This window comes from Ranitomeya variabilis, chromosome 3 (assembly GCF_051348905.1).
Source record: "Ranitomeya variabilis isolate aRanVar5 chromosome 3, aRanVar5.hap1, whole genome shotgun sequence".
NCBI lineage: Eukaryota > Metazoa > Chordata > Amphibia > Anura > Dendrobatidae > Ranitomeya > Ranitomeya variabilis.
Genome location: NC_135234.1, coordinates 720129924 through 720154489, shown reverse-complemented (window position 1 = coordinate 720154489; position 24566 = coordinate 720129924). Strand labels below are relative to the sequence as shown.

At 41.1% G+C, this 24566-nt stretch overlaps 1 protein-coding gene across 2 annotated transcripts in view; it reads left to right on the top strand.

Annotated features, from left to right (window-relative positions):
* The window catches only part of ZC3H12C (zinc finger CCCH-type containing 12C), a 188344-nt gene that overhangs the window by 130852 nt on the left and 32926 nt on the right, over positions 1 to 24566 (top strand). The window lies entirely within an intron of this gene.

Here is a 24566-nt window from a genome sequence, read left to right as displayed (position 1 = left end):
CAGAGAGGCCCACTTACTAATAGCAGAATATAGTAAGATAACTTATATGGTCAACAAAAACCCTGTCAAAAATCCACGCTGGAGATTCAAGAACCCCCGAACCGTCTAACGGCCCGGGGGGAGAACACCAGCCGCCCTAGAGCTTCCAGCAAGGTCAGGATACAGATAATATACAAGCTGGACAAAAAATGCGAACAATAACGAATTGCAAAAAGCAAAAAAGCAGACTTAGCTTAATCAAGCAGGAACCAGGATCAGTAGACAAGAGCACTACAGATTAGCTCTGATATCAACGTTGCCAGGCATTGAACTGAAGGTCCAGGGAGCTTATATAGCAACACCCCTGACCTAACGACCCAGGTGAGCATAAAAGGAATGACTGACAAACCCAGAGTCAAATCACTAGTAGCCACTAGAGGGAGCCAAAAAGTAAATTCACAACAGTACCCCCCCCCCCTTAGTGAGGGGTCACCGAACCCTCACCAAGACCACCAGGGCGATCAGGATGAGCGGCGTGAAAGGCACGAACTAAATCGGCCGCATGCACATCAGAGGCGACCACCCAGGAATTATCCTCCTGACCATAGCCCTTCCACTTGACCAGGTACTGAAGCCTCCGCCTGGAGAAACGAGAATCTAAGATCTTCTCCACCACGTACTCCAACTCGCCCTCAACCAACACCGGAGCAGGAGGCTCAGCAGAAGGAACCACAGGCACAACGTACCGCCGCAACAAGGACCTATGAAATACGTTGTGAATGGCAAACGACACCTTGTAAGGACCAATGAATCGAGGCTTAAATTTGGGAGAGGAGACCTTCATAGGAACAAATCGAGAAGACAGCCATACCAAATCCCCAACACGAAGTCGGGGACCCACACCGCGGCGGCGGTTGGCAAAACGCTGAGCCTTCTCCTGTGACAACTTCAAGTTGTCCACCACATGATTCCAGATCCGCTGCAACCTATCCACCACAGAATCCACCCCAGGACAGTCAGAAGGCTCCACATGTCCCGAGGAAAAACGAGGGTGGAAACCAGAGTTGCAGAAAAATGGCGAAACCAAGGTGGCAGAACTAGCCCGATTATTAAGGGCAAATTCAGCCAACGGCAAGAAGGTCACCCAATCATCCTGATCAGAAGAGACAAAACACCTCAAATACGCCTCCAGAGTCTGATTAGTTCGTTCCGTTTGTCCGTTAGTCTGTGGATGAAAAGCGGACGAAAACGACAAATCTATGCCCATCCTCCCACAAAAGGATCGCCAGAACCTGGAAACAAACTGGGATCCTCTGTCCGACACAATATTCTCAGGAATGCCGTGCAAACGAACCACGTTCTGGAAGAACACAGGAACCAGATCAGAAGAGGAAGGCAGTTTGGGCAAAGGAACCAGATGGACCATCTTGGAGAAACGATCACATATCACCCAGATGACAGACATGCCCTGAGACACCGGAAGATCCGAAATGAAATCCATAGAGATGTGTGTCCAAGGTCTCTTCGGGACAGGCAAGGGCAAGAGCAACCCGCTGGCACGAGAACAGCAAGGCTTAGCTCGAGCACAAATACCACAGGATTGCACAAATGACCGCACATCTCTTGACAAGGAAGGCCACCAAAAGGACCTGGCCACCAGATCTCTGGTGCCAAAAATTCCCGGGTGCCCTGCCAACACTGAGGAATGAACCTCGGAAATGACTCTGCTGGTCCATTTAGCAGGCACAAACAATCTGTCAGGTGGACAAGAGTCAGGCCTACCAGCCTGAAATCTCTGCAACACACGTCGCAGATCTGGAGAAATAGCTGACAGGATAACTCCTTCCTTAAGAATACCCACAGGTTCAGCGACTCCAGGAGCATCAGGCACAAAGCTCCTAGACAGAGCATCGGCCTTCACATTCTTAGAACCTGGTAAATACGAAACCACAAAGTCAAAACGGGAGAAAAACAATGACCAGCGGGCCTGTCTAGGATTCAGGCGTTTAGCAGACTCGAGGTACATCAGATTTTTGTGATCAGTCAAGACCACCACACGATGCTTAGCACCCTCGAGCCAATGACGCCACTCCTCAAATGCCCACTTCATGGCCAACAACTCCCGATTGCCCACATCATAATTTCGCTCTGCCGGCGAAAACTTCCTAGAGAAAAAGGCACAAGGTCTCATAGTAGAGCAACCAGGGCCTCTCTGCGACAAAACGGCCCCTGCCCCAATCTCCGAAGCATCCACTTCAACCTGAAAGGGAAGTGAGACATCAGGCTGGCACAAAACAGGCGCTGAAGTAAACCGGCGCTTCAACTCCTGGAAAGCCTCCACGGCAGCAGGAGCCCAGTTAGCCACATCAGAGCCTTTCTTGGTCATATCCGTCAACGGTTTAACAACGCTAGAAAAATTAGCGATAAAACGACGGTAGAAGTTAGCAAAACCCAAGAACTTCTGAAGACTCTTAACTGACGAGGGTTGAGTCCAATCATGAATAGCTCGAACCTTGACTGGGTCCATCTCCACAGCAGAAGGGGAAAAAATGAACCCTAAAAAGGGAACCTTCTGTACACCAAAGAGACACTTTGAGCCTTTAACAAACAAAGAATTTTCACGCAAAATCTTGAAAACCATCCTGACCTGTTCCACATGCGAGTCCCAATCATCAGAAAAAACCAGAATATCATCCAGATAAATGATCAAAAATTTATCCAGATACTTCCGGAAAATGTCATGCATAAAGGACTGAAAAACTGAAGGTGCATTAGAGAGCCCAAATGGCATCACCAAGTACTCAAAATGACCTTCGGGCGTATTGAATGCGGTTTTCCATTCATCTCCTTGCTTAATGCGCACAAGGTTGTACGCACCACGAAGGTCTATCTTGGTGAACCACTTGGCACCTTTAATCCGGGCAAACAAGTCTGACAACAACGGCAAAGGATACTGAAATTTGACAGTGATCTTATTCAAAAGCCGATAGTCAATACAAGGCCTCAAAGATCCGTCCTTTTTAGCCACAAAAAAGAATCCCGCACCAAGAGGGGAAGAAGGACGGATATGCCCCTTCTCCAGAGACTCCTTGATATATGAACGCATCGCGGTATGTTCAGGTACCGACAGATTAAACAGTCTTCCCTTAGGAAACTTACTGCCTGGAATCAAATCTATTGCACAGTCACATTCCCTATGAGGAGGCAATGCACTTGACCTAGACTCGCTGAAGACATCCTGATAATCAGACAAATACGCCGGAACTTCCGAAGGCGTAGAAGTAGCAATAGACACGGGCAGGGAATCTCCATGAATTCCATGACAGCCCCAACTTGACACTGACATTGCCTTCCAGTCCAAGACTGGATTATGGGTCTGTAACCATGGCAACCCCAAAACAACCAAATCATGCATCTTATGCAGAACAAGAAAACGTATCACCTCCCGATGTTCAGGAGTCATGCACATGGTAACCTGTGTCCAAAACTGCGGCTTATTTTCTGCCAATGGCGTAGCGTCAATACCCCTAAGAGGGATAGGATTCTCCAATGGCTCAAGAACAAAACCGCAACGCTTGGCAAATGACAGATCCATAAGACTCAGGGCAGCACCTGAATCCACAAACGCCACGACAGGATACGATGACAGTGAGCAAATCAAAGTTACAGATAGAATGAACTTAGGTTGCAAATTACCAATGGCGACAGGACTAACAACCTTAGTAAGACGCTTAGAGCATGCTGAGATAATATGTGCAGAATCACCACAGTAGTAACACAAGCCATTCTGGCGTCTATGAATTTTCCGCTCATTTCTAGTCAGGATTCTATCACATTGCATTAAATCAGGTGCCTGTTCAGATAACACCATGAGGGAATTTGCGGTTTTGCGCTCCCGCAACTGCCGGTCAATTTGAATCGCCAGGGCCATGGAATCATTCAGACCTGTGGGAATGGGAAAACCCACCATCACATTCTTAATGGCTTCAGAAAGGCCATTTCTAAAATTTGCAGCCAATGCACACTCGTTCCACTGGGTCAGCACGGACCATTTCCGAAATTTTTGGCAATACACCTCAGCCTCGTCCTGGCCCTAAGACATAGCCAGCAAGGCTTTTTCTGCCTGAATCTCAAGATTGGGTTCCTCATAAAGCAAACCGAGCGCCAGAAAAAACGCATCAATATCAGCCAATGCCGGATCTCCTGGCGCCAGCGAGACAGCCCAATCCTGAGGGTCGCCCCGTAAAAAAGAAATAACAATTTTCACTTGCTGAGCGGAGTCTCCAGAGGAACAGGGTCTCAGGGACAAAAACAATTTACAATTATTCCTGAAATTTCTAAACTTAAATCGGTCTCCGGAAAACAGTTCAGGAATCGGTATCTTAGGTTCTGACATAGGATTTCTGGTAACATAATCTTGTATGCCCTGCACACGAGCAGCAAGCTGGTCCACACTTGTAATCAAGGTCTGGACATTCATGTCTGCAGCAATCACAAGCCACTCAAAGGTAAAGGGGAAAAGAAAAAAAAAAAAAAAATGAGAGAGAGAAAAAAAAACTCAGAACTTTCTTATAATCCCACTTCTGCAATGCATTTAACATTTAGTACTGGCCTGGCAAACTGTTATGACCCCAATGGCGAGGGTCTCAGAGATATCAGCAAGTCTGCAAAGTACAAAAATCCAGCTCATAGGGCAGTGGTAACTGGGTTGACCATATATCTACTCCTAACGCCAACCCTAGAAGTAGCCGGGGAACATGCCTATGTTGGTCGCTAGACGTCTCGCGCCAGCCGGAGAGCTAACTACCCCTAGAAGAGGAAAACAAAGACCTCTCTTGCCTCCAGAGAAAGGACCCCAAAAGTAGGATACAAGCCCCCCACAAATAATAACGGTGAGGTAAGAGGAAATGACAAACACAGAGATGAACTAGGTTTAGCACAGAGAGGCCCACTTACTAATAGCAGAATATAGTAAGATAACTTATATGGTCAACAAAAACCCTGTCAAAAATCCACGCTGGAGATTCAAGAACCCCCGAACCGTCTAACGGCCCGGGGGGAGAACACCAGCCGCCCTAGAGCTTCCAGCAAGGTCAGGATACAGATAATATACAAGCTGGACAAAAAATGCGAACAATAACGAATTGCAAAAAGCAAAAAAGCAGACTTAGCTTAATCAAGCAGGAACCAGGATCAGTAGACAAGAGCACTACAGATTAGCTCTGATATCAACGTTGCCAGGCATTGAACTGAAGGTCCAGGGAGCTTATATAGCAACACCCCTGACCTAACGACCCAGGTGAGCATAAAAGGAATGACTGACAAACCCAGAGTCAAATCACTAGTAGCCACTAGAGGGAGCCAAAAAGTAAATTCACAACAGTATATAACCACTGATCAGATGATCACAGGTTCAAGTCCCCAAAGGTGCCAAAAGAAGTAAAAAAAAGTTATTAAAAAATGTTTAAAAAAAACATGAAAAGTTAAAACGTGGCCCTTCGTTAAGAATAAGGATTAAAAAAAAAAAACATTTGTTATACTGAAAATGTAGGCCCCTTAAAAAATAGTGAGGAAAGAATGGTTGTAGATGACGAGGAAAAAGCTAACATATTAAACACCTTCTTCTCCACGGTATTCACGGTGGAAAATGAAATGCTAGGTGAAATCCCAAGAAACAATGAAAACCCTATATTAAGGGTCACCAATCTAACCCAAGAAGAGGTGCGAAACCGGCTAAATAAGATTAAAATAGATAAATCTGCGGGTCCGGATGGCATACACCCACGAGTACTAAGAGAACTAAGTAATGTAATAGATAAACCATTATTTCTTATTTTTAGGGACTCTATAGCGACGGGGTCTGTTCCGCAGGACTGGCGCATAGCAAATGTGGTGCCAATATTCAAAAAAGGCTCTAAAAGTGAACCTGGAAATTATAGGCCAGTAAGTCTAACCTCTACTGTTGGTAAAATATTTGAAGGGTTTCTGAAGGATGTTATTCTGGATTATCTCAATGAGAATAACTGTTTAACTCCATATCAGCATGGGTTTATGAGAAATCGCTCCTGTCAAACCAATCTAATCAGTTTTTATGAAGAGGTAAGCTATAGGCTGGACCACGGTGAGTCATTGGACGTGGTATATCTCGATTTTTCCAAAGCATTTGATACCGTGCCGCACAAGAGGTAGGTACACAAAATGAGAATGCTTGGCCTGGGGGAAAATGTGTGTAAATGGGTTAGTAACTGGCTTAGTGATAGAAAGCAGAGGGTGGTTATAAATGGTATAGTCTCTAACTGGGTCGCTGTGACCAGTGGAGTACCGCAGGGGTCGGTATTGGGACCTGTTCTTTTCAACATATTCATTAATGATCTGGTAGAAGGTTTACACAGTAAAATATTGATATTTGCAGATGATACAAAACTATGTAAAGCAGTTAATACAAGAGAAGATAGTATTCTGCTACAGATGGATCTGGATAAGTTGGAAACTTGGGCTGAAAGGTGGCAGATGAGGTTTAACAATGATAAATGTAAGGTTATACACATGGGAAGAAGGAATCAATATCACCATTACACACTGAACGGGAAACCACTGGGTAAATCTGACAGGGAGAAGGACTTGGGGATCCTAGTTAATGATAAACTTACCTGGAGCAGCCAGTGCCAGGCAGCAGCTGCCAAGGCAAACAGGATTATGGGGTGCATTAAAAGGGCTCTGGATACACATGATGAGAGCATTATACTGCCTCTGTACAAATCCCTAGTTAGACCGCACATGGAGTACTGTGTCCAGTTTTGGGCACCGGTGCTCAAGAAGGATATAATGGAACTAGAGAGAGTACAAAGGATGGCAACAAAATTAATAAAGGGGATGGGAGAACTACAATACCCAGATAGATTAGCGAAATTAGGATTATTTAGTCTAGAAAAAAGACGACTGAGGGGCGATCTAATAACCATGTATAAGTATATAAGGGGACAATACAAATATCTCGCTGAGGATCTGTTTATACCAAGGAAGGTGACGGGCACAAGGGGGCATTCTTTGCGTCTGGAGGAGAGAAGGTTTTTCCACCAAAATAGAAGAGGATTCTTTACTGTTAGGGCAGTGAGAATCTGGAATTGCTTGCCTGAGGAGGTGGTGATGGCGAACTCAGTTGAGGGGTTCAAGAGAGGCCTGGATGTCTTCCTGGAGCAGAACAATATTGTATCATACAATTATTAGGTTCTGTAGAAGGACGTAGATCTGGGGATTTATTATGATGGAATATAGGCTGAACTGGATGGACAAATGTCTTTTTTTCGGCCTTACTATGTAACTATGTAACTATATTGCCATGTTCTTTAAAAGTCTGATCTATCAAAACATGAAATTATTTAACCTGTATGGTAAGTGTCATATAGCAAAAAAAAAAAAAAAAATTGGAAATGACAGATTTTCTGATTTTCAGTTGCCACGCCGTGCAATAAAAGATGATCAAACTACGGTATTTACTCCAAAATGGTTTACATAAAAACATCACCTCACCGCGCTGAAAACAAGATCTCACACAGCTCAAAACCGACGGGAAAATTAAAAAAAAGGTCTCAGTAATACTGACACATAGTTACATAGGTAGAAAAAAGACTTCCATCAAGTTCAACACAAACTAATTATTTTGGTTTGTGTTGCTATATGTATGTATAACTGTAATCATACTGACCTGAAGAATCTTTTTTTTTCAGCAAAATAGTATGGCACAAAAAAAGATGAAATTGTATTTTTACTTGCACAAATTCACCTTATTTCTTTTTCCTATTTTTTAGTACTGTACACTATATGGTAAAATGAATGGTGTTATTCGAAAACTACAAAAACAATAAAAAAGCCCTGATACAGCTACTTTGAGGGAAAAATAATATTCTATTGAGTTAAATAATAATAATATTAATAATAATATAAATTAGCTGCGGCAGAAAGGGGTTATTGTTAAAGTGCACAACCTGCAAAAATAAAATAAAAAAAGTAATAAAATATGTTATAAAGAAATTTCTTAAGACAAGTGTTTATGGATGATGTTGTTGTCCATGGCTTTAAAGAACATGGGGGCCCAGACCACCATTTATTTTATACACATATTTTTGGATGCATTCTCTGAAAATGTTGATAGTTCCTTTCAGTAATGTCACAAAGTGAGTAGTTTGAGGTTTTGTGGACATATGGAGAGGGCTTCCATTATTTCGGCTATGTTAATTGGAGCAGCTTGATCAGGTCATAAAATCCTCCCCTTCCCTTTTTGCAGTCTTCCAGTGACTTAAATGACTTAGTGAGAGCTATTCCAAGTTGTTGTGTTAATTTGGGTTCATGACGAGTTTACCTTGAAGAGGGGATAAAAAAAAGAGCATGGTGAGGTGAAGACAATCCTGTGAAACTCTGTTCCGGAAAGTCTGAGACATATGGGAGCCCTACAGATGGCTCCTAGACGTTACGGAGGATATTGATTTCTTTAATGAGTGTGGCCAGTGTGAAGACCTTTTTGTGAATATTTACTATGTGATCTACATTCTACAAAGTATTTATACAAATAAATGATAAATTGGTACAACGTAAACCAATAATATGGTGGCAATTTTTACTCTAGTTATAGACATCGGTAATAGTCCAACATGTTGTGAATTCAGAAGCCATCCCTGTTGTCCAGCCCTGTCCTGGACTAAGGAAAACGCCAAAGCAATTTGGACCAATTTGATGATATTTATGGCCCTGCCATAAGTATTTAATAGATCTCAATAGAGAAAAAGAGGGCCAAATGCCAGTGACAGATTTTGAGAGGTTTTGGCTCTTGGGATAAGCCGAGCCTGGACTTGGCAACAAAGATCTTGACATTGTTATTCTACCGGGAAATATTTGGAACATTAAATATACAGGAGAAGTGTGTATACAAATACATCTGATAAACTTCTCTCATTTTAAAATTTTTCATAAGAACTGACCAAAAGATCAATACCTTCTTGAATGTTTTTGATAATGGTCAATGTCCGTTTAGGCCACAGTTCCCAGTCTTGTACATTGCATTGTACAGATTTTCAGTTGAATAATTTGCTCTGGAATACTGTTGTCTCGTGTAATCATTATTAGAGGCGTAAATTGAAGCTTCTATTCCCCAACACAAATTCTGAAACAGCGCCCCCATCAATCGTGCTGATATTAAAACAGGTGCCTTGTGTAGCAAGAGTCTTTTTGTGCCCTTTAGGCAGTAGAACCTGGATGCGACTGCTACGTCAATATCTCCTATAACTTCATCATTGGTCTTGTAAGGTTAGCAGGTTTGAGAAGTTTTTAATATTTTAGATTTTTATCTGTACTAATAGGTCACAAAGATGTATCTGTAGATTAGTTACTAGTTCAAGACGAAAGAATATTTCCCATATTGTGTCACAAGCAGGACGTTAATATTACCTAAGGAACTTCTGGCTCAAATGGAGTCTGTCACCCTCTAAATGCAAATTAAACTATTTAAAAAGTTATTTAGCGGACTTAGCCCGTATAAAAATATCATATAAGAAATGTATAATTATTTTGAAAACTTATTTTATTTCATATACAAATGTAGGGGCTTTGGTGAACCCTTGGTGTGGCCAAGAGCTGGGTGCACCTTTACAACCCTTCAATTTGTAAACTGAGCAGATGGCCTGATTCTGATTGACAACACTCGTTTGGCCAGAGAAAGTGATGCCTGAACCCTAAAAGCAGATCTGACTATGAAAAAGTCAGGGGCGCACATGGTACACGGGTGAGTTCCCCGTTCTGAAGCGTAGTGAGCAGTTTCAGAGAGGAGGAGAGAGTAAAGAGTATCAGTTACATGCTCCTATCTTCAGTGCATCACAGAATAGGCGACTATCACCTCTTACATTCACCTATTGTGTGATGCGCAGAACAGAGGATGACCACGCAACTGATCCTCTCCACTCTCTCCTCCTCTGTGACGACACTCGCTACACTTCTGGGTGTAGCGAGTGGCGGATGCTTTCAGTGATGATGAAAGCCACACTATGGCCACCACTGTCTCCTTCATGCAGAAGCAGGATCACAGTTATGGTTCAGGCAGTGCTTGCTCTGGCCAAGCGAGAGATGTCAATCAGAATCAGGAAACTTCTCAATATGCAAATTTAGGGGAGGGAATAAAGGTGCACTGAGCTCTTGGCCAAACTAAGGGTGCACTGAAGCTCCTTCATTTGCACATGGAATAAAACGAGTTTTAAAAGTTATTATAGCAATTAAATATATAGTGTTTATATGATCTTTATACAGGCTATGTCCCCAGTATAACTGTTTAATTTTCACTTTGGGGGTGTCAGATTCTTTTTAAGGCCTACACTGTGTTCCAAATTATTATGCACAAAGAGTTTAGGAGTGATAAGGTTGGAATTTTTTTGTTTGTCATTTAAACTCATTGATGGTGATGTGTGTCAGGGCTCTTTATATCACTGAAAGCAATTGCAGATACCTGTGCAAATTAGTTTGGCAGGTGTGTCCAAATAAAGGCAAGACTACTTAAGAAGGCTGTTCCACATTATTAAGCAGCCTACATTTTTTGCCAAAATGGGAAAGAAAAAGGATGTGTCGGCTGCTGAGAATCAACAAATTGTGGAGTATTTAGGTCAAGGCATGACTACAATCAACATTGCCAAGACAGTTCATCGAGATCATCGCACAATCAAGAAGTATGTAGCTGATTCCCAGCACACACGTGTGCATGCTGATAAGGAAAAATTGAGGACTCTTTCCAACAGGCAATTGCGTAAGGTTAAAAGAGCAGCTGCAAAAATGCCTTGTCATAGCAGCAGACAAGTTTTTGAAGCTGCTGGTGCCTCCAACGTCCCCAGAACAACAAGATGCAGGGTCCTTCAGAGGTGCGTAAGCCATCCTGTCGACCACCTCTATCCGCTGCACACAAGCAGAAACGGCTCCAGTGGGCCAAACGATACATGAAGACTGACTTCCAAACTGTTTTGTTCACCGATGAGTGCCGTGCAACGCTCGATGGTCCAGATGGATGGAGTGGAGGATGGCTGGTTGATGGACACCCCATGAAAACATGGCTAAGGCACCAACAAGGAGGAGGTGGAGTAATGTTTTGGGCTGGAATCATGGGGAGAGAGATTGTCGGCCCCTTTATGATCCCTGAAGGGGTAAAGATGAACTCCATAATCTATGTGGAGTTTCTAAAACAACACTTCCTGTCATGGTTCAAGAAGAAGAACCATGCTTTATGCAGCAAGATCATTTTCATGCATGATAATGCACCGTCTCATGCTGCAAAAAACACATCTGCATCTCTGGCTGCTATGGGCATAAAAGAGGACAAACTTATGGTGTGGCCACTGGCCACCATCTTCCCCTGACCTCAACCCCATTGAGAACCTCTGGAGCATCATCAGAAGGAGTGTCTATGATGGCGGGAGGCAGTTCACATCTAAGCAACAGCTCTGGGAGGGTATTCTGTCCACATGCAAAACAATTGAAGCAGAAACCATCCAAAAACTGACAAATTCAATAGACGAGAGAGTTCAGAAGCTTCTTTCGAACAAGGGTTTCTATGTGCAAATGTAACATCACCTAGAATAAAGTTTTCACTTGAAAACTGTTTGATTTCACTTTGTAATAAGCTGATAATGCTTATAACTTCACAATTGACCATTTTTTTGTTCAAAATAAAAAAAATGGTTGAAAACTCTGCTGTGCATAATAATTTGGAACATGCATTTTGAGTGGTTTTTTTTTTTTTTTTAAAGATACTGTTTTCATAGGCAGTTTGTTCCAAAACATTGCAATTATAATAGAATAGTAGATGAATGGAAAATAACAATGACTGCAATTCAGATAGGTAATTTAGAGAAAACATGTGGAAATATTATTTGCATAATAATTTGGAACACAGTGTAAATGGGGATACATTTTTTACTTTTCTTAATATAATGTAACACAGTTATTAAGGTTGAAGGAAGACTTTAAGTCCATCTAGTTCAACCCATAGCCTAACCTAACATGCCCTAACATGTTGATCCAGAGGAAGGCAAAAAAAAAAACGTGGCAAAAAGTAAGCTCCACATTGGGGAAAAAAAGTCCTTCCCGACTCCACATACGGCAATCAGACTAGTTCCCTGGATCAACGCCCTTTCAAGTAATCTAATAAATATAACCTGTAATAAACTACTGAGCTGCTAAAATATGATATATTGGTTTATACACTAAAATATGCTTGCCTTGTTTAGTATACTTTTTCACCAGTTTTTTTTTCTTCTTCGTCCTCCATTTCTCTGCAGTGGGTATATAAACATTAAACCACAGACCTGATCTTAATGGTGGCAGTGATTATATTGGGGGCAATGTCTCCATATGTCCGGTGAGACCTAAACCAGATGCCGCGTGTAATTTGTACATAGATGAGCGCCTCTTTCTAAATTTGTGTCATTGTATCCTAATCTCTTCTACTCTGCTTGCTTGGCTAGCTATTAGTATCAGGCCGGGTTCAGACAGAATTATGGAAAAACGTGTTTGTCACTTCCGCAAATTTTAGATCTTGATTTGACCCATATGTTCATCCACATTGTGGACAGGAGCTGGAGCTGCCTTTACTTTGTATACATTATTCTGGTCAATAAATTAGACCACATTTAGTGCAAACGTCATTTATTTTAATTAATTAATTAATTAATTATATACTCATATGAATCAGTCCTTATTTAGGTCTAGGTTAAAGGCAGGAAAATAGATCCCTGAGGGTTGTAAGGGTAAAATGTAGAGTTGTAAATGTTGTATGTAGGTCTGGACATTTTGCAATAAGTTCTCTGTTTAATGACTTTTACACTGAGCGAATAAAGGAGCCTGTCACCAGGGTTTCCCCATATAAAGTACGACCATCACCTATAAGCCCTATTTTACAGCATTCTAGGATGCTATGTATGTTCCCAATCCCCCACACAAGACACAAAAAAGACTTTTCATTATACTGACGGATGGCATAGTCTGGTCCAATGGATGTCTCTAGGCTTGAACCGACAGGTAAAAGACAAGTATATTAGATGGATTTTTCAAGCCAAAAGGATCTATATCACTGTATCTAGGTATATACATGTCTATACGGAATATTTTTACCTAATTACTCATGATATCTCCAGTAATAGATCAGTAAGGGTAGACCGCAGTGTGAGCAGCCTCTTCTTACCTCAGCACCTCTGGTATCTGCAGTATTAGATCAGATAGACATGGTGGACAGCAGCCTCTTCTTCTCAGCATTCCTGATATCTTTAGTATTAGATCAGAAAGACAGGGTGGACAGCAGTGTAAGCAGTCTCTTCTTACCTCAGCACCCCTGGTATCTCCAGCATTAGCTCAGATAGACATGGTGGACAGCAGTGTGAGCAGCCTCTTCCTACCACCGCACCCCTGGTATCGCCAGTATTAGATCAGATAGACATGGTGGACAGCAGCCTCTTCTCAGCATTCCTGGTATCTTTAGTATTACATCAAAAGGACAGGGTGGACAGCAGTGTGAGCAGCCTCTTCTTACCTCAGTATCCCTGGTATCTCCAGTATTAGATCAGATATAGGGTGGACAGCAGTGCGAGCAGCATCTTCTTATCACAACACATCCAGTATGTATATATTTGATCAGAACATCCACTTGCAGCACCTCATCCTGTACATAAAGGGTGGAGTTTCCTACTGCACATACTTACAGGCACCAGTCCTAACAATCTAGGACAAGGTTACATTAGTGTAACAAGAAGGTGGTCATTTAAATTCTGTAGTGATTAGATCCCTAGAGATAACTATTTTGATTTGACAATTTAGGAATTTATTTATGGTGATGTTTTCTTATTTATTGTTTTCCAAGAGAATCCCTTTAAGGGGTATTCCCATCTTGGACATTTATGGCATATACACCGGATATAGCATAAATGGTGCCACCGTGAATGAGGCTCTCTCCACTTCTATGGTAGTATTAGAAATAGCCACTTACTACTGTTCCCATACACTCCCGTACAGCAGTCTGGATGTGTATATAGACGGGGGCATGCGCTTTATCACCAGTCTGTAAGTCCAGTCTGGAGCTCTACTTATAACAGCGATCTGGATATGTTTTCTAGAGCACAAAAAGTAAGTACTAGTTCTCCCGGAATTGATTATTAAAATCCAACGTTTATTTAGACATGGTTAAAAAGTAAAAACCAAAGACAGAAACATAATTGAAAATCCTGCAGTAACTAAATAGCATAGTGCTTGAAAATAATATACAGTACTTAGTTAACATGTTTTTTGATAAAAAAAAAATGCGTAAGCCAAATCACCAGTCCACTGTGACCGTAATTGGGACAGTCCTAACTCCAATATTAAAACACCTTACCGTTTGTCAAGTGACACGCATGTGCATAAGGGCTGAGAAGGACTGAGCCCAATAAGTAAAGCAAATAAGGCAGCACACTGCAGCGCTAAAACATGCAAACATGAAACACGAAAATTAAACTGCATTACTGCACTAGAAATATGAAAAATGAGAGCGTTTAGCGCATAAAAAAGGCCAATTTTATGTGTACCTGGTAGCCACTTTACGGCATCTCTTTTATACCAGGTCCTACACTTTCCTTTCCTCGCTGAGAACAAACGTCTCCATCTGAATGGGTACCTATGAAAACCTCTTATGAGACTAACATTCTCTCTCTCTCTGTGGAAACACCTGTGACTAGGAGGCGGAGTGCTCGGTCAGAAAGCTAAATAATACATTTAATTTTGGTGTTTTTGAAATGTATTGTTTAGCCTTCTGACCGAGCACTCCACCTCCTAGTCACTGGTGTTTTAATTGCAACAGGTCCAGTACCCCTCCACAGAGAGAGAGAATGTTAGTATATATACAGGTCCTTCTCAAAAAATTAGCATATAGTGTTAAATTTCATTATTTACCATAATGTAATGATTACAATTAAACTTTCATATACTATAGATTCATTATCCACCAACTGAAATTTGTCAGGTCTTTTATTGTTTTAATACTGATGATTTTGGCATACAACTCCTGATAACCCAAAAAACCTGTCTCAATAAATTAGCATATCAAGAAAAGGTTCTCTAAATGACCTATTACCCTAATCTTCTGAATCAACTAATTAACTCTAAACACATGCAAAAGATACCTGAGGCTTTTAAAAACTCCCTGCCTGGTTCATTACTCAAAACCCCCATAATGGGTAAGACTAGCGACCTGACAGATGTCAAGAAGGCCATCATTGACACCCTCAAGCAAGAGGGTAAGACCCAGAAAGAAATTTCTCAACAAATAGGCTGTTCCCAGAGTGCTGTATCAAGGCACCTCAATGGTAAGTCTGTTGGAATGAAACAATGTGGCAGAAAACGCTGTACAACGAGAAGAGGTGACCGGAACCTGAGGAAGCAGTGGACTGAGTCTGGTGTGGAAACATCCAGAGCCACCGTGCACAGGCGTGTGCAGGAAATGGGCTACAGGTGCCGCATTCCCCAGGTAAAGCCACTTTTGAACCATAAACAGCGGCAGAAGCGCCTGACCTGGGCTACAGAGAAGCAGCACTGGACTGTTGCTAAGTGGTCCCAAGTACTTTTTTCTGATGAAAGCAAATTTTGCATGTCATTCGGAAATCAAGGTGCCAGAGTCTGGAGGAAGACTGGGGAGAAGGAAATGCCAAAATGCCTGAAGTCCAGTGTCAAGTACCCACAGTCAGTGATGGTGTGGGGTGCCATGTCAGCTGCTGGTGTTGGTCCACTGTGTTTCATCAAGGGCAGGGTCAATGCAGCTAGCTATCAGGAGATTTTGGAGCACTTCATGCTTCCATCGGCTGAAATGCTTTATGGAGATGAAGATTTCATTTTTCAGCACGACCTGGCACCTGCTCACAGTGCCAAAACCACTGGTAAATGGTTTACTGACCATGGTATTACTGTGCTCAATTGGCCTGCCAACTCTCCTGACCTGAACCCCATAGAGAATCTGTGGGATATTGTGAAGAGAAAGTTGAGAGACGCAAGACCCAACACTCTGGATGAGCTTAAGGCCGCTATTGAAGCATCCTGGGCCTCCATAACATCTCAGCAGTGTCACAGGCTGATTGCCTCCATGCCACGCCGCATTGAAGCAGTCATTTCTGCCAAAGGATTCCCGACCAAGTATTGAGTGCATAACTGAACATTATTATTTGATGGTTTTTTTGTTTGGTATTAAAAAACACTTTTATTTGATTGGTCGGGTGAAATATGCTAATTTATTGAGACAGGTTTTTTGGGTTATCAGGAGTTGTATGCCAAAATCATCAGTATTAAAACAATAAAAGACCTGAGAAATTTCAGTTGGTGGATAATGAATCTATAGTATATGAAAGTTTAATTGTAATCATTACATTATGGTAAATAATGAAATTTAACACTATATGCTAATTTTTTGAGAAGGACCTGTATATTACTTGAAAAAAATTGATTCCTTCTTTATTGTACATCCAGACCAAATAAACTAAATTAAACGTTTTCGGTCCGTCATAGGACCTTCATCAGAATATCCTCATTGGAGAAAACTGGATGTCATATGAAATTATGGGAATAAAGGCGGCTGTATGCGGTCTGGTGATGGTAATGCCAACTGGACCTGGTGGGGCTATTCACATAACAGGAGAGGAATAGCGATACTTGAATATGCAAAGGACTTGCAACAGGAATGGCGCCGAGTGCCTCGGTAAGTCATATGGCAAGCCCGCCCTTCACTATGGATGGCCAGGAAGGGGAAAGCTAATGTGATCCTGTGGTGTTGTGACGTGGTAAGAGATAAACAGCACTCCAGTACTTGGCAGGAAACTTGCAAGGGGGATGATGCTTATTACCCAGGTCCGTCATGTGGCGATACCACCAGTCAGTGAGAGGGCTCTGGAGGAAGGCTGAAGGGCGGGCTTGCCATATGACTTACCGAGGCACTCGGAGCCATTCCTGTCACTCTATCTTGGTCTCATCTGTTCACAAGATGCTTTCCCAGAAGGATTTTGGCTTACATACATTCTGGCACACTGCTGTCTAACTTTATGTCTCTGTGTCAGCAGTGAGGTCCTCCCGGGTCTCCTGCCATAGTGTTTCATTTCATTCAAATGTTGATAGATAGTTTGCTCTGACACTGATGCACCCTGAGCCTGCAGGACAGCTTGAATTTCTTTGTAATTTGATTGGGGCTGTTTATCCAACATCCGGAATGTCTTGTGTTGCAACCTTTCATCAATTTTTCTCTGTCGTCCTTGTCCAGAGATAAAGTATTAGCTGCATGTGTGTTTATCTCATCGTCAGTCAGTGTCTCTGCTCTCCTGCTCAATTCATGGAAGCACACGTCTGGGATTACCCACACCCAGGATCTGTCTGCAAGGTGTAAGCTTGCTGAAGCCCATACCACAGTCTGGATGATTTGTTCAGTCGTGAATATACTGCATTGTTACCGTATTTCTATTATATGTATATATACTGGATGAAATATTATTGGATAAATTTTGAAGAAAAGCAACCTGTTGTGCCGTTTTCTATTCTGTATGGACCACAGTCAGTTGGTGTGAGCATCCGTTACCATGATTCTTTAAAGCATCAAGATATTTGTCATATCAAATGTGGGTTTTAGATTCCATACCAAGGTAATGTCGTCTACGTAGCGGACATTATAGATGTAATATTACCATTGACCTCAATGTACACAATACATCCATATAATGTCATCATGATCATATGAGCCAAGGATGGAGGAAATAAAGAGATTTTAGAGCCTCTGCGCTCAGACAAAATGTGCCTACAATTCAACTATTAGCTAATGTGTTTTTTTAATTTCAGATTATCCTTTCCCTCTTGACTGGTATATAAAATACTAGCCATTTGTGATTTTATAAACATTATGAAAAGCAAAACTGCCCTCCATAAAAGACAGCTGCAGATAAATCCCTGGCCCAAAATCCACAGGGAATAAGCAGGAGGACACAGATGCTACTTAATATATTCAGGACCCTCGCATTTGCAAGATGACCATGGGCCCCGGCAGCTCAATGCATTTGTCGCAGACTTAATGATAAGGTTTCAAATTTCATGGGCTTTCATATTGAAATTTCCTGACCCCCAATAGACAGACGTGTGCTCCAGCAGTTAATTCAGGCAGCGAGCTGTTAAAACGCAATTCTATTAGTACATCTGCTGTTTTGTAAATGTTCATCTCCCCCCAGGTCCCTTTTATAATGACAAATATACAATTTTAATATGTGATCAACTAATAATAACATTCAACAAAAACTTTATAAAAGTTTTCTAAACTTATTTTAAACTTTTGTTTAACATCCGATTAAACTTTTTCATTTATACTTTGCTGGGTTGCGTTTCCAGACGTCATTTTAATTTATTTCAGCTTTTATATAGCTTTTTTTTTTCATAATAGGATTTGCATGGAGATTGCCTCATTTACATGCTTAAACATCCATTATCTATTCTGATATATAATCACCCAGGCCAAAAAAAAAAGTTGTCCTCAACTTTCTAGAGCAGATTAAATTAAAAAAAAAAAAAAAAAGGCCCTTATTAAATACACTTCCTCCAGGCTGGGCAATGCATTGTGGGACTTATTGAACAATGATGTTGCTGCTTTCAGATTGGTTTGGCAGCTTCATTGTTCTTGAAGCGTAAACCAGACGCACTTATGTCCCAGCCTTTTTCATAGGTCTTTTGTTCATACCAAATTAATCTTTTTTTCTGTGATAGCATTCATGATGGTATGTTAAAGGACTTGCATCCTAGCAACTGAGGTTGGTTGCCTGGCAACAGAGTTCCGAGTAGAATTTCCTTGTGCAGATACTTTTTTTTTTTGTATGAAGGCTGCACATATTAAAAACTAGCACATTCCAACTTAAAAGAAACTGTCATAATTGGTCGAGGGCCTCAGTGAATAAATTGAGAACTGAACCTAATCAGAAGAGTTTCCACATTTACCTTCATTTTACCCTTGAAGTTTTTGAATGATTTAGGTACAAAGGAATATGGGAAAATTTAAGTTTGACTTTATTGTTGTATGGAGGCATTTTTTTGTGTGTCTGTATTACAGCTTCACATTTTTTTCGTCTTATGGGTCTTAGGGTAAGTTCACACTAGGCGTTTTTTCAGCAGTTTTTTTTTCTGCAGCAAAACCTGATCAGGTTTTGCAGGAAAGAAGCTGCAGAAAAAAAGCATGTTTTAGAGCTGAAACAAGCCATCTGGAAAAGGCAACCTTCAAACAAGAGACAACTGGAGCAGTTTACTCTTGAGGAATGGGCCAAAATACCTGTCGAGAGGTGCAGAAGTCTCATTGACAGTTACAGGAATCGTTTGATTGCCTCAAAAGGTTGCGCAACAAAGGGTACCATCATTTCTGTCCAGGCCTATTTCATGAGTTTTATTTTTTAAATTCTGTGGAAGCTGATTTTGTCTGAGTTTAATTTGTTCATTTTCATAGATCTTTTATTTATTACTTTTTTCAGATTCAAGTTATTTCTGTCTTGAGAGGGGTACCAACAAATTTAACCTCGTGTATAGCTGTCTACAAATATCTGAATGGAAGTCACAGTGTAGAGGTCATCCTAATTCTCATTTGCACATTGAAACAAGAGAAGAAATGGAATGAAGATGAAAGGATGATGAAACAGATTAGGTATTAGGATAAACATTTTGACAGTGAGGGTGATCAATGAGTGGAACAGGCTGCCACGAGAGGTGGTGAGTTCTTCAATGGAAGTCATCAGACAGAGTCTGGACAGTCATCTGTGTGAGATGGTTTAGTGAATCCTGCACTGCACTGAGCAGGGGGTTAGACATGATGACTCTTGAGGTCCTTTCCAACTCTAACATTATATGATTCTGTGATTATTCACAGCAGCTCTGTATATAATGTCAGTGTACAGGTAATGCAGTGATCACCAGTGCCATTAAACATATGAGCTCTGTATATAGTGTACAGGTAATCTAGGGATCACCAGTGACATACACAGGAGCTCTGTATATTATATTATATATATATAGTGTGCAGATAATACAGTGATCACCAGTGCCTTTATACATATGAGCTCTGTATATAGTGTACAGGTAATATAGGGATCACCAGTGACATACACAGGAGCTCTGTATATAGTGTCAGTTTACAGGTAATACAGTGATCACCAGTGCCATTATACATATGAGCTTTGTATATAGTGTATAGTGTAAAGGTAATCTAGGGATCACTAGTGCCATTATACACAGGAGCTCTGTATATAATGTCAGTGTACAGGTAGTACAGTGATCACCAGGAATATTATACACAGGAGCTTTGTATATAGTGTGAAGGTAATACAGTGATCACCACTGCCATTATACATTGGAGCTTTGCATATAGTGTAATGGTAATATAGGGATCACCAGTGATATTATACAGAGGAGCTCTGTATATAGTGTGCAGGTAATACAGTGATCACCAGGAACATTATACACAGGAGCTCTGTACATAGTGTCAGTATACAGGTAACACATTGACTCACTGGTGATGTCTCTAGTTGAAGTCATCTTCACTTTTCTTCTTGATCCAGGGCAGACCGCCATCACTTCTTCCAGCAAGGATTCATTTCTGCATAAAATAACACACTGTTATTTAGAGCACGGCTTCCAGAGCACATGCTCCATTTTTCCTCCTACTTCGACACTACGCAGCTGAATACAGACGTGCACCGACCATAAATATATAATTAGTTATTATGCAACCCACCACTTCAAGTATAAATTGTAATCCACCACTGCACCCCCACTAACTATAAATAGCCACTTTCCCCACACAATACATATATAAATTAATTAGCACCTGTATTCTTTCCCCCAATTCAATACCAATCACACTACTGCATCCTCAGCGCCCCTACTCTGTACCGCCCGCACCCCCAATTCAGTAGATTTACATGCCCTCCTCTACCCCAATACATTGTCATGTCCGCTCTCTCTCACCCCCACCCTCTATTCACTATCAACTGCTAAATCGCTGCGCCAAGATGCTAACTCGCTGTGTTGGCTCATAATACTTTATTTTACCCTGGGGCCTGTAAGCAAAAGCCCTCCTCTTTGCTTCTGCTCACCTGGCCCTATACACTTGTAAGGGCAGTAATGCCCGGATGGTGGCCCTGCGTTCATATGAAAGTGGCTGAAATGTGTCCATAAAATTCGGTGGGACCAGACTACTATCTGATCTGTGTTTAGGGTCCTCCCTACAGATGTTGTATGGGAAGAGAGTAATTGGGCAATTGCATTTTAGCTTACAATTCTTTCATTCTCAGAAAAGTTAAAGGGATCCTCTCACCCCCGAAATCGAAGGTGAGCTAAGCCCACCAGCATCAAGGGCTTATCTACAGCATTCTGTAATGCTGTAGATAAGCCCACGATGTATCCTGAAAGATGAGAAAAAGAGGTTAGATTATACTCACCCAAGGGTGGTCGCGGTCCGGTTCTGGTCCGATGGGCGTCGTGGTCCGGTCCGGGGCCTCCCATCTTCTTACGATGAAGTCCTCTTCTTGTATTCACGTTGCGGCTCCGGCGCAGGCGTACTTTGTCTGCCCTGTTGAGGAGAACAAAGTACTGCAGTGCGCAGGCGCTGGGCCTTTCCCTTACACACCCCTCTGACAAGGAGAATGGTAACACCTAGTTGGAAATTTATTCATACATTTCTAGGATGAGTAACAACAAGGAGTTGTTAGAAAAGATGTTAAAGAATTGTTTTGTGTTTTTTTTTGGGGGGTGAGATACAAGTATTTGGCAAAACAAAAATGTCAAGAGACCAAATAAGCCAGTAAGTAATATTCAGGATGATCCTAAGTTCCCTCTAGTCTGTCCCTCTGGTTGGTTGTTTATTTCTATTTTAGAGAGAATTTATGGTTTTGTGTAAGACCAAGTGCAATAAAGTATTCACAGACGTGTGGATCATATAATTTTGAGTAGAAGTAGAAAACTGCGATACTTTTTTTGTATTCTTCCCACAGCAGCAAATCCTGTGAGCGCCACGCCATCTAGCTGCACATTGACATGTGCTCCTGCATTTATTTTACACCTTCATTATAGAGATATATTGATACATGTTGATTTACAGGCACATAACGCCTGCAGGCTACAATACTTCCCTGGAGAACTCTGTTCCAGCAGCATCTCTTATATCAAAGGCTAGATCAAGTGTTTAATGGAGAAGAGCTGTCGAAAACCCAAGATTTTAGCACTATAATCCTGATATCAAAAGAAAACCAGGCATGCTGTAGGAACATGTTGTTTTACATGCTTGTAGGTTTATGCACTTTGCTCATGTAGAAACAGCTTTGATGTTGCACCTACTTGAAAGTCACAATTTGAAGTAATGTGTCATGAGAAAAATTATCAGATATTGTGTTAATTGTATTTTTTCTTTTTCAATGACATTGTTTATTTTCACCGTATCACAATCTTTATTAAAAACAAAAAAAAAACGAAATCTTGTAATTTATACACTGGCCACTTGGGCTGTTATTAAAATAATAACTTCCTGTTGTTTCAGGAAACAACACATGTACATAACCCAACACTATATTTTGCATTGAAACATCTAATGACCTTGTTCAAAGGTCATTGTGATGGGAAAGTGAGCAGGGTCAGCTGTGACATCGCCTATTGTGAGAGGTGGATCCTGTTATCAGCTGTGTATAGAGGTGTAACCTGTCACTGTAATCCTGCCTCGGAAGATAAAGAACCTGCTGAAAACTCTAAAAAGAAAAAAAAAAAACTCAGTGGAAAGTGTCAAAATTGAAAGCTTGCTTATTTTGCTTATTTTTTTTTTTTATACAAATTGCAATATGAAAAAAATTTGACAAAAATTTGTAAAAAATACATGTCATATAAAAATAGGTGATAAAAAGATAGGTCATATAAAAAAATTGAACGCAGTGGATGTTATTGAGATTATATTCGATTACAGTAAAAAAATATATAAAATATGAAATCAACTTTTTTATTGCAGAGTCTGATAAAAAAAAATATTTAAAAACATGCAAGGATTTGTTTTCAAAATTTTTGTCGATTTTTACCCATCAGTTAAAGCGATGGCTACACTCTACTGATTTTTGCAGCAAATGGTCCTAACCGAATTAGTGGCATCTCATCAGGTCCCATAGTGATTGGTTGTCACACAGATGTCAGATATACAAATGGAAAGCCGTAGTCTATGGCATCCCAGCCATCTGCAGCCTTCCCATAACTGACAAGGGCAGTGGGAATGTCTGCAATCTGCCGAACCTCAGGATAATTCTAATAGGAGAAGCTTCCTAATTAGGTACAATTAGTTGTCGTAGTCCTCGGTTTGGATGCAAGTGGATGTTTCCCAAGAGCCCGTTGTGTTTGTACAATATGCCTGATGTGTCATTGTCTCAAGCCTATACAAGCAAAATAATATATATCATGGAAATTATCAGCCACAATACAATGTATATATCCTGTAGTTAAAGAGGAACCATCGTTGGAAGCTGTATTTCATAAATCAATAGTACACATCAAAATAACCAACATTGTAATATATTTTATTAGTGTAATCTGCTTATTTCATCTCCTGGATTAATTTTTAACTTAAAGTTAATGGATAAAATCTGTATCCAGTGAAGACAGATTTCCCCATTCCTGCGATAGTAGAAGACAGCTGGTGGATTTAAAATTCTATGAAGGAGCTAGAGGCAGAATCAGGCCTTCTGCTGCAAGTTCTCCTGAAACAACTAAGTTTTTGTAGGAAGTTGTCAAGAATTGGCTGCTCTTTTGTTTTTGTTTTTTTTTAGAATTAGAAGGGAATCCCACTGAAGGGTTGTGTCCAATAATTTCCTCAATCAATTGAGGGTACAGCAAAAATAGACATTCTTGGGACCTGGGACCCACAGCTGAGACGTTAGTCAAATAGCTTCTTGCTGGAAGACCAGTTATCCAATAATTGATTGACCAAACTTGCCAATCGTTTTCAAAACTTTTGTGCTCCTTTTGTAATGAATTTAACATAACGGGAGGATCGTTGGAAAACCAGTAGGACAATTATGGAGGAGGACCATAGGGGGAAGAAGGCCACTGTGGATGCTGTGCGTAAGCATGATCGTTTTACTTTTCAGTAATGCTAGCCACTGGAGCAGGGTCATGGCCTCCTGCCAGTCTTCTCCATGAAAAAGGAGATTGTATGAATTGACATGATGAAATGGCTAATCCTATCGAAAATTGGTCATGAACATGAGGCTTTTAAGAATGTATGACTACAGTTGGAATGGGTGGGTTTTCAGAGATAAATTAGTTGGGGGATCATATAGTTTTGGTTGGTTCTCATCATGGGAACCAATGCAAAAACTGTATCTGGGTCTTGCACCTAACATTTATAATACTAGTGTCTTTTTATGTGACAGAGGGAACTTTGGAAACCTCAGGCAGCAGAGCCCTCATACAACTGCTATTATGCTTTTATCCATACCATCCATACCAGCTCGATGACCGCTGCCAAACTACAATATGAAATTTCCTGTTACTATACTTCTAATTTA